Source organism: Enhydra lutris, unplaced genomic scaffold, assembly GCF_002288905.1.
Source record: "Enhydra lutris kenyoni isolate GAN:26980312 unplaced genomic scaffold, ASM228890v2 scaffoldscaffold30, whole genome shotgun sequence".
NCBI lineage: Eukaryota > Metazoa > Chordata > Mammalia > Carnivora > Mustelidae > Enhydra > Enhydra lutris.
Window position 1 is genome coordinate 20,538,605 of NW_019154114.1, and position 16,612 is coordinate 20,555,216.

Here is a 16,612-nt window from a genome sequence, read left to right on the forward strand (position 1 = left end):
GTTACCCCAGCTGATACCTGGCATGCGGCCAACTCTGGCTTAACACCCAGCCTTGTGCGAGTCTGCCACTGTCCCAACGCTTAGGGTCTTGGCAGGGGAGACCGTCGACTCGCAAACTGAAAAACAGGAATTTGTTAAATGACCAAGTGTCCAATGTTAGAGCACCAAGAAGGTGGGGTGCCAGGTCGCCAGGGACAGCAGCATGGCATCGCTGTTGGAGCCCCCCTCCGGGCCAGGTCTGTGGACCCAGCTGCTCGTGCGTGGGGCTGGGAGCTCCAGGGAGCTCCTGCTCTGTGGATGAGCCATGAATCCCGCTGTGAACGTGCTCATTCCTGCCACCGGCAAGCCTGGCCGCAGACTGGAGGAACACTTGCGCGCCCAGACCCTCTCCGGGCGATGGTCGGCATGAAATATCGGGGCCCCAGCACAGCTCTGCTGGACACCTCCTGTTCAGGGGCAGCAACAGCCAGGCCACTGGGAAGGGCGGCCTCCAAGGCTCGTTGGTCCAAACGACGTGGAGAAGCGGGTCGAGAGCCCTCCTGAGAGACGGGCCAGGATCCGAGCTTCTGGTGCGCGCCTGCAGGAGGAACCTCGGGCTCCCTGCTCCCGATGTGCAGCGTAAACACGTTAGCTGGACCCGGATGGAGTCCCCACGGCTCCCCACCTCCCTCTGAGAGCGCTCCCCAGCGGGATGAGGAGGGGGTGAACCCCGCGGGCTTTACTCCCCACCAACGGCTCTCTCCACGGTCGGACACTGGATGCTGAGCGGGTCTCCCGGTTTGTCTGGGTAAACTTCTCTCTTCTTCCACGCGTAGCTAACACACAACGCAAGATAAGAGCTCTGATCGCGTTCAGCTCTTAGGAGGGCGGTAACTATGCCTCCCCACCTCTGCTGGCCGAAATCGAACGTCACTTCCACAAAAACACAAAGTGGAAAGTTTACAGATTGGGCACCCAGACCCTGCAACGGCGCGTCATCACTGCGAGCCGTCCAACGTGCTTGCTGGCGCCACGAGCCTCGGCGTTTCAGAAGCCCACGTGAAAGAAGGTGCCCGGGCCACTCTCCAGCCTTCCACCAAATACAATAGTAAAGAACAAAGAATTAAAAAAAAGTTTTTGTTGGGGCACCTGGGTGGCTCAGTGGGTTAAAGCCTCTGCCTTCGGCTCGGGTCATGATCCCAGGGTCCTGGGATCGAGCCCCGCATCGGGCTCTCTGCTCAGCAGGGAGCCTGCTTCCCTTCCTCCTCTCTCTCTTCCTGCCTCTCTGCCTACTTGTGATCTCTGTCTGTCAGATAAATAAATAAAATCTTTAAAAAAAATAAAATAAAATAAAGTATTTGAAAAGTAAAAAATAAAACAATAAAAGCCCGGAAAAGCAGCAGCAATAATCTTTGAGGCAGCTGAGGTCCTCTCGGCGCGGCTAGCAAACTGAAGCATAAACACATTTAGGCTGAAGTTGGTCAAACATCTGGCTGAGTCCGTTTTCTAGAAAACAATCTCGCCCCAAACAAGCTGCTTCATATACGTGACGTCTGAAAGTGCTTTTCCTTGCTGGGTTGAAACCTGAAGTATTTTCAGCTAAGCAAGAAAATGTTCGCCATTGGACGGCCTAGGAGAGCTGTCACGAGCATGATTTCTGGAAATAAATACAATCGTAAAAAGGTTGGCCCGAGCAGAAATGTAAGTCCACGTGAGTAGCTGGTGTCATTAAATTGTCCCTTCAGCCAAGGTGCCAAGTGACACAAATTTTTTCGAGTCCATTCCAACACGATCGCCTGCCTGGATGTGCACGAGCCTGAACAGATCTCGCTCCAGAAATCACTAATTTTATTTTCTCCAGGGTCCATGTACGCGCTCTGCTCTGCCTGCCAGCCAAGTATTTGGGACAGACAAGACCCTATTTTCTCCGGACCCGTTCGTGAAGTTTCCCTTGATACAGACGTGGCTCAACAGATACTGTCTACGTTTCGTGGGTCAGTATCTTGCTCGAGAAAATTAGAGCTAAGTTTCAGGAGGATTTGTTTTCATTTTAACTCTTGTTTGCTGGTCACTGACACTCAATACTTACATGGCTTTCGCCCCAAAGGGCAAAGTCTTTAAAGCAGAACAGAATTTAGTTAAACAGCTGGGTTTCCTGCACAATCATCGTAGTAACACGGACACTTACGGGCGGTGGGTCACTTGCCCAGTTCGTAAACACAGACAGGTAGAAAAGCCTGCACGTCATTTGGTTAATTTTTTTTTTTTTTTTTTTTTAAAGAAGATTTTATTTATTTGAGAGAGAGAGAGAGCGCATGAAAGGGGCGAGGGGCAGAGGGAGAAGCCAGCTCTCTGATGAGCAGAGAGCCTGATGTGGGACTTGATCCTGGGACTCCAGGATCATGACCTGAGCCGAAGGCAGTTGCTTAACCAACTGAGCCACCCAGGCTCCCCATTTGGTTAATTTTTAAAGGACAATACGTGATTTACACGAGGAAGGCGTCCTACTGTGCTGCATGGACCCGTTCCTACGTCTTTAAACAGGGCTTCACATTCGGAGTCAAATGAACCCCCTTGCCATGTTTTCATTTTTCAAAAACACGTGATGACGTCACTTTTAGGAACCAAAGGTAAGCCTTTCTGTCGGCATTGGGCTCTAATCTGTTTCACGCAGTGTCAGGTGCACGCTGTTTCTTTTCAAATTAAACAACGTGGCAAGTCATTACCCAAGACAAATTAAGGAATCACAGCGTCTGTCCCACGAAGAACCAAGACGCTGAAATCATCTGAAATTGTCTTCATCTGAATTTTAGCAACACACAGGTTGAAAACGTGCTCACCGGGTTCAGGGGTTCTCTCTAGCAAGAGATGGGGGCAGAAAAATGTCTGTTCTCGAAATGAAGTGGGAACCGTTCTCGGTGGCACAGAGGCGAGGGCCACCCCGAGACCTCTCGAGAGAGAGGACGGTTGAGAAGCTCTAGGACGCTGGCGGCACCGGCACAGCAGGCACTGGCAGGACCAGACCGGGGTCCGGGCGGGCATTCCCACGCGTGTTCCTCACCCCCAGCAGAAAAGCCTTTGTTGAGAAGGTGAGACTCGGAGCCCCACTCCCTGCACAGCCTGGTTTCCCGCGCCCGTCCGCACGCGCACAGGCGACCTCACATGTGCGCTCTGCCCGAATGCCACGGGAGGATCGAGAGGGGTCAGTTCCCCCCGACACATAAACAGGCAGCAGATCTAGAAACACCCGCGAAGCTTCCTCCATCGCTATTGTGAACGTTGCGGGGAACGTTTCCTCGTAGGCTGGCCGGCGCCTCTTGGGCCGCTTGGGGAGGGTGAGGCTCCTGCGGTTAGCTTTGGGCTCCGATACTCCCCGCACTCCCACGGTGCGGCACGTTTCAAGCGAAGCCTCAAACACTCCCTACTCCGTACGTTTCCCGCGGACTGGACGCGCCCCAGGGGAGGTGAAGGGGGACCTGGCCGGGACCCCTCCAGATCTGGGGCAGAATCTCAGCATCTTCCCCACCCCCCAGGCCGGGGACCACTCCAGAAGTAACAGCGCCATCTGCCGGGCAGCCGGGGAACCGCGCGGGAGGCCGAGCCGCCGGCCCCAGCAGTCCAGCTGGAGCCCGCGAGATCCCTTTCGGTCGCACCGCGCCGGCCTCATGGGCGGGAAGACTGTGTGGACCGCACAGTCTAGGCGAACGCACCGGAAAGTGGCAACAGCCTTCTGGCTCTGGTGGGCAGAGATTTCAAACACACTCTGGCCCATCCCCTTAGCCTGCGACCCCCAAATTGAGGAGGTGAAAGAAAGGGCATCGCTACGTTTAATTTCTAAGACTTCTGGATTAGTTATGAATATCTGGGGTGAAGATTTATTTTCCCAGCCGTCAGCACCCCTCTTTCCCTCCCCACACTTCCCCGGGGCTGGGCAAGAAGGGGACACGGACACACACACGCACGCACACGCGCACACACACGCACACACACTCACGCTCACATCCCCCCTCGGGGTTCTTTAACCTGACAAGGCTTCGCAAACCCAAGAGCCCAAACCTGGGATAACCCAAATATTATTCTGAATCCTTTTTCTCAGGCACTTACGCACAACAACTACCATTTTTGAAGTTTATGTAACTTTTCCTTATAAATACAATCCTGTTCTGATCCCCTATTTCTGGATTTTTCTTATGCAAATAACCGACTTGCTTTTCTCCTTCTCCCTGTTCCTAACTGATCTTCCTGATTTGCCTTGAAATTTGAGCATTAAGTGCTTTCTCTTGGTAATTAAAGGCAGGGTATTCTTTTCAGGAGAGAACTGCATTGTTTTACAATTGCCCACACTAATTAGAATAGTTTCATGGAAAAAAGTCAGTTGCGGCCTAGAGTGTGAACATTTTTTTTACTATCCTTACAACATTTGACAAAGATGTTCAGAAGATTTTAAAAAATAAACAACTTACATTACATGAAAAATACAATTAAATTTATTAAGTATCACGAGGCACCCATTTTTAAAGAGAAACATTTTTTTACTGCACCTTATTTTTCTTTATTACACATCATAAAAATTTTTTAAGCGTCCTAGGAGCCTAAAGTCAGGCTTGCTATTACGTTACAGTCAGGAATTACTTCATTTCATGCATAGATTCATTTCACATACGTATATGTGGGCATAACCAAAGTATTTACATTTTGTAACTTAATTTCTCACTCAGTAGAGTTTGAAAGATCTGGACATTATAAAGGCAAACTCATTTTCTGCTGGAATGGAATGAGAAAATGAAAATTTTAAAATTCATTTTATTAGGTAAATTCAGTAGGGACTCACTGTTCGCCCTGAAATAAACCAGTTTGCTTCGTTGACTTTCGCCATCTTTCGGAGCCTTAAAATGAAAACTGGAGTCACGGCCGTGGCTGAGCTCTGCCCCCTCCCCTTTCCCATCCACGTTCGTACAGACATCACAGAGACTCCTCTCCTAACAGTCAGCGTGGTGCTGCGGGCTGAAGGAGGGGTTCGTGGTGGAGCCCCACAGAAGGTTAACTGGCAGAGAAAGACATGGGAGGCAGGACAGATGGACGGACAGGGTCAGAGCATCGCTGGAGGAAGACTGGGGAGTACTCACAATTTCCAGTGCCTGCTGCTGTCTGTCTCCCGGTCCCGATTCCAAAAGGAAATGTGGCTCTTTTGTGCAGAACCAGAAATGAACATCCAGGAAGTTGGCAAAATCACTAGCTAAACAATTTAATAGAGGAAACACAACAAAATAAATTGCCAAATTTGGTTTTTGTTTGGTTGGGTTTTTTTTCCTCCATAAAGGAAAAGAAAAAGAGTAAACAGGAGGGTGGCAGGAAAGGACCTATTTTATTTTCCCCAGTGAGAGCGAGCCGGGCCCCAAGTGGGCCTGAGCGCGAACCTGGGTATGTGCTCTCCTGCACCCACGTAAGGGAGAGGACCAGCAGCTGACTCAGAGCTGGGGCTCGCGGCAGACTCCGAGAGTCTGTGCGAGTTGTCCGAGTTCCTGCCGCAGATCTGAAATGAGTTTTCCTATGAAAATACACTTAAAACTCAGCGACCCCCACCCCTCACGAATGCCTTCAGTGACAGGAAATGTTAACCATTTTAAGCACTTTTTATTTGCATTTGCTTCGAGGCTGAAGGAGCGAGGGAGAAATGTACCCTTAATGGTAGGTGGCGACGGGACTGGGAGGTGGGGGTGAGCCGGCACGTGTGTTTCTGGGCACGGGGCGGGCATCCTGGGTCCGAGTGGGCCCCAGACGGCAGCGACTCTGCCACGCACTCCCACAGAAGGAGGACAGGGTTTGCGTGTTGTGGAGAGTTGTATCCCGAATTCCCCTGTGTTGTTGATAAATGAGAAGGCAGTACCCTTCCAACCCCCAGCTGGGGAGGGTGAAGGAGAGGCCCCAGCTTGCAATGTTTGTGGTGCCGAGACGTGTTTGTGTGAGTGTTTTCTCCCTGGGATCAAAAGGGGGGAAAAAAGATTTTTTCCCCCAAATCAACCAAACACTGCAGCTCAGAAACACAAGGAATGTGTACAACACTGTCCTTCAGAAATCCATCTTGAATTTTTTTAAAGCCCTCTCTTTGATCAAAAGCCGACAGAGAATTACATTTTCCCTCATTCTGTTGCATTTAACGGGGACTCACACGGGGTGAGTTTAAACGAGCAGGTGGCCCAAGCATGAATGCTCCTTTCAGTTCAGCAGGGGAGGTGGGCTGGCCCCAGGGGCCGAACGGCAGTGCGGATTAGTTACAGGGAAGGGGCAAAAGCTGCCGCGTCTCAGGGGCACTTAAGACCAGAAGAAACCCGTGACGAGCACCCTGGACACTACCTCTGCGCACTGGGCTGGGGCCTCTCGCAAGAGCACAGGGTAACGGCAAGTTCTTCTGCAGGAAGGCAAACGGCTGCTGCTTCGTCCACGGGTGTCAAGTCAGGAAAACAAAACCCTTCAAAGTGTATTTCAGGAGATCATCGCGTGCCCCACGAGGGCACAGTAGCGCCCCCCACCCCTGGGAAATCCTGCACCGGAGCCTCCCTCTAGCTGCCTGGGGAGGCAATGGGACACTGAGAAAGGTCCACAGGAACCAGGAGCATGCACACAGCTGGGCACACATCCCAGGGCACGTGGACACCCTGAGGTCACAGCTAAGAGCCACGTCATTGTGTCTCCCCTGGGTTGAAGAACCGAGGAGCTGACCAGTGCCCATGTCTGCGTGGATGCTCCCCCCAACCTCAGCCACCCTTCAGACCTCCCCACAACAGTGCACAGAGCCTGCAGAAGAGGGACGGACTGCCTCCCTCCTGCCCACGTACCAGGTGTTACAAGAAGTCCCCAGATCCCAGCCAACTGTCTGGATGACACCCGTGAGTGGGCATCAGGGCCAAGCGGGTGGTAAGACGGTCCAAGACAGCGCGTCCACGTCCCTGGTACTGCAGGCACGAGGAGCATAAGCTCTCCTCCGAGTTCCTGCTCCTCTGGGCTCCAGGTGGGCGGCTGGAAAGAAGGGAAGGAAGGTACAGGTCTCGGGGAGGAGCTGACCCGTGATTGAGCGTGCCCTCGGGGGCGCCGTCAATTAGAGAACATGCGCTTCCTGGAAGCTCGAACCGGAGGGCAGGAGCTGGGACACCAGCTGCAGACACCGACAGGGCCGGGCTGCCGTGAGCGTGCTCGGGGGCCTCTGGCCCCAGGACCCCACAGCCCCACCCTGGTGCCTCCCATGGCTACCTCTCCATCCCTCAGGCTGCTAAGCTGACCTGTGTCCCCGAGCTCATGTGCTCAGAATCCCGCTCTCCAGGCATGTCGGGACTGACGCGGCCCCGCTCCCGGAGGGACACAGTCCTGACAAGCTGGCGAAGGCAAGAGAGCCCACGGGAGGAGGAAGACAAAGAATGTTCTAGAAGGGCACAGAGTCCAGACCCTGGGCCAGGACACAGCACCCACTTCCTCTTCTACCGGTGTTTCTCTGAAACACAGACAATGAACCAGGGGCGGGAGGAATGCGTGTGTAAAGACACTGTGGAGACTGCACGCACGCGGACCTCCTCTTGGTCACTCATCTGCTTAAATCCCAGACGATTTCCTTCTTTTTTTTGACACGATTTTCTCCCCTATTCTCACAGAGCTTCCCTCCTTAATGCAAGCGAAGGTATTTCCCACAGCCCGGGTGCTGGAATGTTCTAAAATGCTAACATCGACACATTTCTACTTCATTTTATTACAGAAACGTTATTTTATGGCACGGAGTGTGTGGTGTGTGTGCAGAGCAGGCAAAGGGGGGGCTCCCCTACAGCACGGCCCGCGGTGCCGCTGCATCATATAAATCCTGAGAAGTGACAGTCAAGCTGGCAGGAGAATTTGGGAGACCAACAGACAAAATATACAGTGCAGCCCGTGGGCCTCACCTTTACAAGGCAGAGAGAGCTTCTGGAATGGGCGGGCCAGGACCTCCGGGGCCGCTCGTTAGGTCGCGATGAATTGGACAGGGGCCCATTGCCCTCCTGGGGCAGCGAAATGTTCGAAAACCGAGTTTTATTAACCTAATAAAAAGAAGAGGGGGGGGGAAAGTCAGGGAAATTTCATCTGGAAGAATGACAGGAAGCACAGTAAGTTAACCTACTTTTAATATATTTGGAACAACTCTGGCGGACAACAGCCGTTCCCACAAAGCCCCCGCGTTACTGATGCTGGCTTTCAGGTGAGTGGTCGGCAGTGGGCTGCGGCCGTGTGGAGATGCCCAGCGATGCCTTGCTCTTACGTTCTTACGAATGAATTACAAACTGGTGCTTTTTCATCTTCTCTGACGCCAAAGCCAGGGAGTGCCAGAAGGAACAATGGCAAGAGGACGTCTTTGGGGGGAACGGGCGTTCTGGAAAAGGTAGTGAACACTGCCCGACCCTGGCCAGGACAGGAATGTCATCAGCACTCGGGGATCTGAGCACGCCCACCTCAGGGAGCAGAAATCTGAGAATCAGAGAAAAACACGTCCAGGGCACGCAGCAGTGGCAAGGTGTCCTTTATTCACAAATACCTTCAGAGACCCTCCCCTTTGGAAGTGGGGGCTGGGAGGCTCTAGTTGAAGAAGAAACTAGCTCCGGCCAAACCTCCCTTCCTCTCCCAGACGCGTGCGCAGCGGCGAGCGGCCAGGTCAGTCGGCCAGTGTTGTTTGTACCTGAGAACATGCCTCGTCCGGCCAGGGTACCTGGCCTGGCCCCCCATTCACTTCGCCCAAACCTCCAAAAGACAGGAGAGCTTTATCATTTCCGGATCCCAGAGGCAAAGGCTGCTGGCGGCTCTGGCCCATGCAGTGCCGGCGCGCGGGAGCAGGACGCGTGTCAGGCCCAGACATGTCCTCAAGAAGAACATGCCACGGAGGGAAGCTGCCTCCTGCCGGATCCCTGGTTGGGGGCACACCAGCTCAGAGCTGGCCTTGTGGCGCCGTCTCCCATGGGGCAACGTGTGCACAGAATTACCCAAAGTCGCCCTCGTGAATCAAGGAGGGAGGTGCGGCCCTACTCAGCAGGGACGCACACCCCCACGGCCATGCCTTTCTGTTTTAATCTAAGATACGTGTACCACTAACATCACGCATGCATACGCAGACCCGACTACCCTCACTCCTCCTGGAGCCACGTCGGCCCCTGGTGTCTCTCCTGTGGTCCGGGAATGTGCGCAGCCCCGAAAACAAGGACAGCTCTGTTTCTTAAAAGCTGCTTTTACCCTTCCTTGCCATCAGGGGTCCCGGGGGCCATGAGACTGTCCCGTGTGATCCTGTGACTGTGCATACGGGACATCGTACATTTGACAAGACCCGCCAGACGTCCACCGACAGTGACCCCCACGGAAACCACGGGCTCTACCCGATGACGACGTATCCACGTGGCACCAAGTGTGCTGGACCATGCGTGATGTCTGTGACCCGGGAAACTGAGGCGGGAGCAGGACGGGGATGGGGACTGGGCTTGCCACCAGATTTTTCTGCAGACCTAAAACCACTCTAAAACCTGCAGGCTACTAAGAAAAGAGCCTCACTGCTGAAGTGACAGAAGGAATTTCCCTTTGCCTGCTCTCTTCCCCTTTGGTATTTCCTGGGACAGGATTTTCAGAAAGCAGAAAAGTTCAGAACAAAACAAAACAATCCCACCAATGCACAGCTATTTCGGCCGCCTGCTCGGGGCCCTCCTGGCGGGGTCCGGTCTCCAGGACGTTCCCGCAGGCAGGTTTCAGCAGACCTGGGAGCGTGTACGCTGACTTCAACGGTGTCCATTTACCTTTCATTCTCACGCTAACGCCCCGCACCGACTATGGTGACGGGATCACAGTAAATAAACCAAAATCCTCCTTCCGTTCGCAGCTGGTGAGATCCAATTTATGGCTGAATGTCAGCCCGTCCAGCAGGATTACCAGAAGGACTGTCCCTGCCGCAGAGGCGAGAATGTGGGCTGAGCCTGCCCGCGCGCCTGCAAACCTGGCACAGGTCATGGAGGAGGAAACCACCTCGGGGTATAGACTCCAAGGGGACAGCTGACCTGGGGAGCCTCCTGCCTTAACGGGGCCTCCGTGCCAGCCTTTGCTGAAAAGATAGGCCCTGTCCCTGGTAAGAGATGGACAGACAGAGACAGAGAGGGAGAGAGAGGGAAATGGAGAGGGGCTGGCTGTCCACCTGCTGTGCTGGCGGGAGCTGCCATCTGCAGCCCTGGCCCCTGGGAACATGGACGCAGCCCCCCACACCCCGCACCGGCTGGCCCCTGCGGCCCTGGCTCCTCCTGCAGCAGCCATGGGGACGCCACCAGGTGGCGACGGGGCAAACGCAGGTTCCGGTCCTTTGGCTCCCGTGCAGGTTTTTAGCCGGGTGGTTCCATTATCTCAAAGTCTGTGCACCGAGGGAGACGCCACGAACATGTCCCTGCCACCGGTTCCGGGTCTGCATGGTCCCACTGTGTCATCTGAACTCCAGCGTGGGGAGCACATGCCATACCTGACGCCCCATGGAAGGGGCTCAGAGGACCCCGCAATGTGCATGGGAGCCCGTCTCCTGCCCCTGCTATCTCGGATGGGGCAGCCAGTCTCCAAACATCGGTCCCTATCCCCCAGACTTACAATCATACCTCCTCCGTGGGGCTAGGAGGGCAGAGGGGTAGAGGATATCTAGCAGAAAAGACACACTCCCCCGAAAAGAGCCTCGTCGATGTTCAATCTTCAGACAGGACACGTAGGTTGAAGCAACGTCCAAGCACCGGGTCCTTCCCTCCCCACACTTCCTCAGGGTGCTTTTCTAGACTGAGCCATAGATGTCTTTATGGCACTTCTTGGCTGACGGTTGGCACTGAAAGGGAAAAGTGCTGAGCACAGACAAGCGGTCATTGTCAGAGCCAATGTTTGCGGGGGATTCCCCGGGCCTGGTCCCTTTCACGGATCAGAAGTCCAAGTGCACGGCTAGGAAGTGGCCGACCTGGGGTGGGAAACCCACAGCGCGGCCCGTGCGCACCTGCCTCGTGTCCGCCGGCCGCACCGCACCGGGGCTGCCTCCTGCTGAGGGACCCAGAGTCAAGGCAACACGCTTCACCGCACTCGTGTCCTCACCGCACGGGTTTAGGAACAGAAAGGCCAAGGGGAGGTGCTGGAGGTCAGCTCGGCGGCCCCGAACTCCGCGAGGCTGCTCTCCCGGGTGGGTGTGGGGTACAGGGACGCGCCAGTCCAGGGGACGCTCGCCCTGGGAGCCATCTCCGAGCTGCCCTCTCGCATGGAGCCTCAAGGGGAGAGTGAACAGAAGTGCCCCAGGCGGGGTCAGCTTCCCAACCTCGCAGTCAGAGGCCTGCGTTCCTCCCCCTGCCGGAGGGCTGCTTGGCCTTTCGTCTGCCACGCCTCCCCCCTGACACAAGTGCACCCGAGCCCGGTGGGCCTGGGGTCTCTGCGGTTTCGCTCCATCTTTCGAGTCTTGGCTTGGGAGGATGAAAAGCAGCAGCTCTGGCAGGCCTGGCCTCCCCGCCTTCTCCCGCACATGTCAGGACTAAAAATAGCTACCTCCCCAAACAAACGAAAAGCACGACAAACAACGTTCCAGCGGTGAAAGAGAATCCACAGCCGGAGAACCCCAGGCCCAGACATCCGTGATGCATCCATGATGCGGCGCGGAGAGGGTGGCGTCCGAGCTGCAGAGGGCATCAGAAGACCCCGGCCGCCAGAGGAGCTGGGACCGCACCCCTCCACGGCCGTCCACCAGCGCCATCACACAAGGCCCAGGACAGGGCTGGCCCTCACAGGTGTGCGCAGACGGGACGAGAGGCCGGGCCTTGGCCCTCAGACAGAGGCAGGGGACCAGCACAGAATCAAATTTTCTTCTTGCCCGGTGAACCCTTCCCCTCCAGACCGTCAGCTAGGTAACTGTGACCGACAACAAAGAACTTGTTCCCTTCCCTTGGGTTATTCTCCTTTGTTTTCGCAGGAGTAGTTCTCTGCCGACTTGGAACACCTTTGTTTGCTTCCCACTCTGGCCATTCCAACCCACCCACAGGCTGAGTACTTCTTCTTTTCCGAACCCCTCAACACTCTACTGGCTGATTCCCTGACCAGAGGCGCCTGTGGGCTGCCCCTATCCTATTCTGGCCAACCTCTAGGAGCTCAGATGGGCCCCGGTCCACCCCGTGGCCCCTGCTGGCAGAGACTCCAGGGGTTTCCAGCTGGACCCCAAGCGTCCTGCATTGCACGCCCTTCTCCGGGGTCGGAACCCCCTGGTGCTTTCCATTTGTGGGAGCGAGAGCACTCCAGGTTGGATTGCTGGGTCACATTTTATGTGGGCTTCAAATTTCCAGTTGCTGGAAGTTTTCCCCTCTGCACTTGTAGCCATTTTCACAAGCACAGCAACAGAGGACCGGCCACTTCCACCCCCAAAACCTCCGCCATTAGCCCAAGGGGCGCCCATCGTTTATACTTTCATCCGTCTGAACCAACCCTGTATCTCTGTCACGTCTGAGTCTGAAGGAAGTACACGCTGCCCCCTTGGATTAGCTCTGGCTCTAGTTCCCTTCCCAGTTACATGTGGAGGATCCCGGTGGCCAAACGGGGCTTCTGGCTAAGGCAGTCCTTAAGCAGGCCCATGTTCTCCCCACATCTCATTCCACGGGGACGGAAGTGGCCGGATCACTCTTCAGAGGACGCCTCTGATCCAGACCCGCTGTCCGCCTCCGAACACTCCAGCAGATCCACGAGCTGGCCCCTGGTGCACCTGCCCATTTGTGGCCCCCTAAGCAAGGCCCCTGTCACTGTCCTGCAGCGGCCGGCCACGGGAACAGACGCAGAATGCCACACCCTGTACCCCAGTCAGCAAAAGCAAACCGGTCCCCAGCCCTCCTAGAGCTCCGTCCGCTGACGGAAGTGGATACGAGTAAACTCATCACACAGGCGAGAAGCTTCAGCTGCCACACGCGTTAGGAAATGGGGCAGAGACGGGGCGTCTCGAAGTCTCAAACAGTCAAAGCTGATGACCTGACCTGAGAGATCCAGACGGCTTTCCAGCCGAGGAAGCCCCATGGGACACGCAAATGGACAATGAAAGAACACGTGGAAGGTGACTTCTCAAACCACGGGAGGGAGCAGGCGAGCTCAGGGGGTAGCAGGGAGGGGGCATGGCAGATCCGAGGACACGACAGAGGAAACCGAGCAAATCAGAAGTCCAGCGGCAGAGAGCACTCAGCCCCATATCGGCCATTTGAAACCCAGAGCCCAGGGCCACGAGCAACACGGCGCAGGCTGGCTGGCCGAGCAGGCACCGCACGCCGGGAGTAACAGGCGCATGTCAGGTTGGAGTCCGGAAAGGACCCCGGTGGGGTCGCGTGTGGCGAGGCGGTCACAGGACTGCCTGCGCAGGGGCAGGTCGGGATCTGTAGGCTGCGCGGACGGCCGGAAGAGCCAGGGGATCGGATCTGCGTTTGGTGGAAGAGGCTGGGTTACAAATGTATTTTTAACTAACGGGTCGATATTCTGTTTCCATTTCACTGTGAAACAAACCCTCTCAAACATTCGTGATTTAAATCGATGAAAATCATTTTGTGCGTGAATCTGCGATTGGGGCCGCTCGTCTCCATGGCACCAGGTGTGGGGCCTGGGGCTGCCAGTCAGGACACCCACACGGGGCCTCTCCCCGTGCCCGAGGCCCCCCGACCACACTGCCAGATTCCGGGGACGCGTGTCTCAGGAAACAGAGCCCAGTGGAAGTGAGGTCACCTCATCCCCACCGTCTGAACACGGGAAGCGTCCTTCCTGCCACTCCTTTCACTGAGCCTCTCACAAGGACCAGCCCCCGTTCAAAGGGAGGAAAACGAGATCCCACCTTTTGTTGTGAAGCCAGTGCCGTAGAGAAGTGGGAAGGACAGAGGCGGGATACCCTGATTCAATTGGCCTTCTGAAAAGATGACTGGGGGCCATGTGGAGGCTGGGCAGGAGGGAGGGGGCGCATGCCGGGTGGCCGAGGAGGCAGCTGGGACCACAGCCTAAGGTGCAGATGCAGATGCTCTGGCCCAGGGCTGGAACCCGGGGGCCCGAGTGACAAGAGTTTCCGGAGCCAAGAGTGCAGAACGATCCCTGGGTCTCCAGCTGATGGCCCTCGCCCGCCCTCACCTCTCGCTCCTGGCCCTCTGCGTGCTCCAGCCTGTCCTCCGAGTCCCTGCTCGGTGTCCCTCTAGAAGCCTTCCCCTATGCCTTGGGCTGGCCCCCGGCCCCCCTCATCCATCTCTTCTCACCCAGCTCTCCTTGTTTATGGCACGTCCTGTTTCCTGACAGTATGCACTGTTTGCTTCTTTGCTTGCTTAGTGTCTGTCACCTCCACTGAGCACGAACTCCATTGTGACAACAGGAACCTTGTCTACTGTTCGTCGTATCTCTAGTCTCTTACACAAAGTAAGTGCTCAATAAACATCATTCAAAGTCAGTGAACGACGGCAGCAGTGATCTATTCTGAAATAGATAATGCTCCGAGAAGACCTGCTTAAGAGAAGAAATGGTGACCCTTTGTGGACAGGTTGAGATTTGAGTTGCCTCTGAAATGCCACAGGAGTTCAGAATATGGACTGAAGCTCAGAGGAGATCCAGGGTGGGTACAATGTTGTGATCTTCTCTCTAAAGGAAACAACAAAAACATGGGTACAAGTGGGTCTATTTAGGGAGAAAGTGTTAAGTATGAAATAAAGTGGGCCTAGAACTGACTTTTGAGAATCCAAACATCTCATGGTCAAACAGAAGGGAAGTGAGCATGCGAGGTGAGCCAAGCAGATGCAGCCGCAGAGCAGGAGGACGACCAGGGGAGTGCACGCCACGAGAGCCAAGAGAGGCAGTGTTTAGGAAGGACGGGGTGGCCCCATGGCCAAAGGCCACCCACGGTCTGAAGGCAGGTGTGAAAACTGTCTTTTTGGATATAGTGATGTTGAGGTCACTGATGACTTCGGCAAAGCGGCCTGAGGGGGGCAGAAGATGTGAAAGCCAGATTGCGACCTGCTGAGGAGTCGAGAGAAGCTTAGCAGATGGGCAGAGCGGGTATAGACAACACTCCAGAGAGACACAGCATGAAAGGAGAGAAGGGGACTCGGACGGTAGTTGAAGGATGGTGTGGGGTGAATGATGTTTGTTTTTTCTTAATGTGAGAATTGGTCATCCTCATACTCTTGGGAAAAATAGTTGTTACCCGGAGTTTACAGCACAGACCTTTATGTGAGCACGAGCCACCTTCCGATAATGTCCTGCAGGCTCACAGGAGTTCAAGACGCTCACCAGACGACACTTCCAATGCCGTCCTCATGTTGTTCTCGCTCTCACATATGATAAGAACATGCCACACATCATGACTATCTTTGCTCTAGACAGCTGGGTATCTTTAGGGTAGCTGGATGTGGGAAACAACAAAATCTGTATTTATCTTTGTTTTTACCATGCCCAGCACCTGTTATTTCTTTATGCGGATCCAAGATTCTGACTGGTTTCATATAACTTTTGCCTCAAGAATTTCTTCAAACAGTGCAAGTCTGCTGGAAATAAATTATATAAATTTTTGCCTGCCTGAAAAAAAATCTTTACTTATCCTTCAGTTTTTAAAGACATGTTTCCCTGGGCATGACATTCTGGGTTGATCTTTTTTTTCTCCCCTTTCGTACTTCCAAGATAGGACCCCATCGTGTTCTGGCTTGCATAGTTTTGGCAGAGAAGTCTGTGGTCATCCTCGTCTCCGTTCTTCTGTATATAATGTGTCCTTTCTCTCTGCCTACCTTTAAGGTTTTCTCTTTATCTTCAGTTCTCCCCTTTCTATATCCTAATAAAAGCCAGAATGAGCTGGTTGTGTTTTAAATGATGATAGGGGTCTAGTTAAGAGGATACACGAGAAAGAAACCTTGATCACTACGGTTTCTGAGAAGATGAGATGAGAAGTCAGGTGGAAGGATGGGTGTTGGATACGAAAGCAGATCATTCTTCACTGCAACGGGAAGAAACAGGAATGGGGCAAATACTGGCAGATGTAAACCAGTCTCTGCGTCAGTCGGGCTTTTCTGGGATTGTCAGTATGACTGCACCAAAGTCTCAGTGGCCAGTGCAGTAGGCATTTACTTCTCATCCATGAACCTGTGGCTTGGCTGAGTTCAGTCAAGCTTGCTTCTGGGTCTGCTCCACGTGCCCCTGATTCCAAGGAGCAACAGATCCCTGACGTGTTCTTTTTGTGCAGACAGCAGGAGCCAAAAGATGGAGCAAGATTTCACGGTGACTCTCCAAGCCTCTTCTTGGATCGGGGCCATCACTTCTGCTCACATTCTTTCAGTCACTTGGCCAAGTTCAAAGCCCCTGGACAGGGAGGTGTGCTCCCTCTGGGGCTGGGGAGTGGGACGTGAGCATCTGTGTCACAACCTATCATAACATCTTTGGAAGGACAATGAAGGAGCTTAGGTTCCTTCCAGGAAGTAGAGGACAAACCCAGCTCTTGCAAATGAAGGAAGCGGGGAGGGCAGGTTTGGGGGAAAGTGGAGCAGGTCTGAAGGAATGTGGAAACATATGTCCTGTGAAGCACAGGCTTGCGGAACGTGCTGCGGGTTTGCTCTTCCGTGTTCACTTCGGCAGGAGAGAAGCGTGCCGTGCA

The 16,612-nt window shown here is 54.4% G+C and overlaps 1 long non-coding RNA gene across 1 annotated transcript; it reads right to left on the reverse strand.

Moving 5' to 3' along the window:
* Positions 1 to 4,695: 4,695 nt before the first annotated feature.
* LOC111153003 lies at positions 4,696 to 8,032 on the reverse strand. Its single transcript, XR_002640977.1, has 4 exons — positions 7,905 to 8,032; positions 6,816 to 6,996; positions 6,334 to 6,448; positions 4,696 to 5,215 (listed from the first exon to the last, which is right to left on the reverse strand). It is a non-coding gene; the product is annotated as an uncharacterized LOC111153003 (long non-coding RNA).
* Between the last annotated feature and the right edge of the window lie 8,580 nt (positions 8,033 to 16,612).